The sequence below is a fragment of the Rhinopithecus bieti genome, unplaced genomic scaffold (assembly GCF_001698545.2).
Source record: "Rhinopithecus bieti isolate Rb0 unplaced genomic scaffold, ASM169854v2 scaffold_777, whole genome shotgun sequence".
In the NCBI taxonomy this organism is placed as follows: domain Eukaryota; kingdom Metazoa; phylum Chordata; class Mammalia; order Primates; family Cercopithecidae; genus Rhinopithecus; species Rhinopithecus bieti.
Window position 1 is genome coordinate 1,336,716 of NW_016803392.1, and position 2,968 is coordinate 1,339,683.

Genomic DNA, 2,968 nt, shown 5'->3' on the forward strand with positions numbered 1-2,968 from the left:
GAATGGGCAAACCTGGAAGCATTCCCTTTGAAAACCGGCACAAGACAAGGATGCCCTCTCTCACTAGTCCTATTCAATATAGTATTGGAAGTTCTGGCCAGGGCAATCAGGCAAGAGAACGAAATAAAGGTATTTAATTAGGGAAAGAGGAAGTCAAATTGTCTTTGTTTACAGATGACATGATTGTATATTTAGAAAACCCCATTGTCTCGGCCCAAAATCTCCTTATGCTGATAAACAACTTCAGCAAAGTCTCAGGATACAAAATCAATGTGCAAAATCACAAGCAGACCTATACACCAACAACAGACAAACAGAGAGCCAAATCATGAGTGAACTCCCATTCTACAATTGCTACCAAAGGAAGAAAGAATGACCTTACGGAATAACTTGCAAGGTGATTGACCAGACTCTTCAAGGCGAGAACTGAGAACACTGCTCAACATAATAACACATAGGCCAAACAAATGGTAGAACGATTCGCATGTCCATGATAGGAAGAATCAATGAGGGATAAAGAATGCCATACTTCCGAAAGTGATTATAGATTCAATTATTCCCATCAAGCTACAATTGACTCTCTCCACAGAATTGGAAAAAACTACTTTAAAGTTCATATGGAACCAAAAAGGAGCCCCCATAGGCAAGACAATCCTAAGCAAAAGGAACAAAGCTGGAGGCATCATGCTACCTGACTTCAAACTATTTTACAAGGCTATAGTAACCAAAAGAGCATGGTACTAGTACCACAACAGATATACGGACCAATGGAACAGAACAGAGGCCTCAGAAATAACACCACACATCTACAACCATCTGATCTTTGACAAACCTGACAAAAACAAGCAATGGGGAAAGGATTCCCTATTTAATAAATGGTGCTGGGGAAAATTGACAAATGGCATCTAATTAAACTAAAGAGCTTCTGCACAGCAAAAGAAATTTTCAAAAGTAAACAGACAACCTACAGAATGGGAGAAAATATTTGCCAACTATACATCAGATAAATGTTTAGTATCCAGAACATACAAGGAACTTAAACAAATGTGCAAGCAAAAAACAATAGGAAATAACCCCGTTAAAAAATGGCCAATGACATGAATGGATTCTTTTCAAAGGAAAACATACATGAGGCCAACAAGCATACTAAAAAATGTCCAATATTGCTAATCATTAGATGAATACCAATAAAAAAGCCAAAAACATATCATCTCACACCAGTCAAAATGGCTATTATTAAAAGTCGAAAAATAACAGATGATGGCGAGGTTGCAGGAAAAAGGAATGTTTATACAATGTGGGTTGAAGTGTAAATTAGTTCAACCATGGAAAGCAGTGTGGTGATTCCTCAAAGAGCTACAAACAATTACCATTTGACTCAACAATCCCATTATTGGGTATATATCCAAAGGAATCTTTCTACCATAAAGACATGTGCACATGTATGTTCATTGCAGCACTATTCACAGTAGCAAAGGTATGGAATCAACCTAAATGCCCATTAACAATGAACTGGATAAACAAAATGCGGTACATATACACTGTGGAATGCTATGCAGTCATAAAAAGAATGAGATTGTGTGATTTGCAGAAACATGGATGGAACTAAAGGCCATTATCCTTAGCAAATCAACACAAGAACTGAAAACCAAATATTGCATGTTCTCACTCATACGTGGTAGCTAAATAATGAGAACACATGTACACAAAGAAGGGAATAACAGACACGGGCCTACTTGAGGATGAAGGTGGGAGGAGGGAGAGGTTCAGGAAAAAAACAAGCAACTACGGGTACCATGTTTATATACCTGAATGACAAAGTAATCTGTACAACAAACTCCCAAGTCATTAGTTTACCTATATAACAAACCTGCACATGTATTCCTAAATGTAAAATAAAAGTTAAAATGTTTTTAAAAATCAATGACTAAAGAAAAAAAAAAAAAGAAAAATACCTCAGGCTTGGCTATAGCATAAGGATACATCCTGTAGGAAGAAAGGTCCCAGCTTCTGGCTTTCTCACCAGGGCCTCAGACACACAGATGAGGATATATTAGGCCCAGTTGATCCCCTAAGTAAATAAAAAGCATGAGTGATGCCACACAAGAGCGGCATGAACATTCCACAGCCAGACCACAGAATTGTGAGACATAATAAATCATTGCTTTAAGCCACTAAGTTTTGGGATGGTTTATTAACCAATACAGTGGATTAAGTTAGTCCAAAAATAAGTTTGGCTCTTGTTGCTTTAGCCCTCACAAACCATTTGTAAAGTTTAATCATGGTGAGAATAGTTAGCCTCCTAAATTAATGCATGTTTACATTTATAGATTAATTGACATCCTTGTTCAGTATCAGATACAGACAAGATCTTAGATACTACTCTTATCCATAGTTAATAAAGAAATAATGTTCTAATCCCAGCACTTTGGGAGGCCGAGACAGGCGGATCACGAGGTCAGGAGATCGAGACCATCCTGGCTAACACGGTGAAACCCCGTCTCTACTAAAAGTACGAAAAAACTAGCCGGGCGAGGTGGCAGGCGCCTGTAGTCCCAGCTACTCAGGAGGCTGAGGCAGGAGAATGGCATAAACCCAGGAGGCGAAGCTTGCAGTGAGCTGAGATCCGGCCACTGCACTCCAGCCCCAGCGACAGAGCGAGACTCTGTCTCAAAAAAAAAAAAAAGAAAAGAAATAATGTTCTATATTGATTACCTTGCCTAAAAGAATCAGTCTATTGCTTAGAATCATGTTGCAGCTTTGATGAAAACTCTTTTTTCCTTTGAAACACAAATGTCAGATAGTGCCACCTCCCTCCAATGGATTAAAGGAAGACCCCTTATCCTTCTAAATCCTCTCCTAAGCCTAAAATATTTGACTCAAACTCCAGGGGTCTCAAAATTTAAAACCTTTACAATAAAGTCATGCTTCCCGAGAAAGACAACAAATACTAGTGGGGGGGGGGGGG

General features: G+C 38.8%; 1 long non-coding RNA gene across 2 annotated transcripts in view; it reads right to left on the reverse strand.

The window, feature by feature from the left end:
* Positions 1-1,963: 1,963 nt before the first annotated feature.
* Positions 1,964-2,968, reverse strand: part of LOC108535956 (uncharacterized) — a 410,057-nt gene continuing 409,052 nt past the window's right edge. For both annotated transcript variants that reach the window (XR_001887373.1, XR_001887374.1), the window contains exon 7: positions 1,964-2,071. This is a non-coding gene — a long non-coding RNA (uncharacterized LOC108535956). The remainder of the gene's footprint in view (positions 2,072-2,968) is intronic.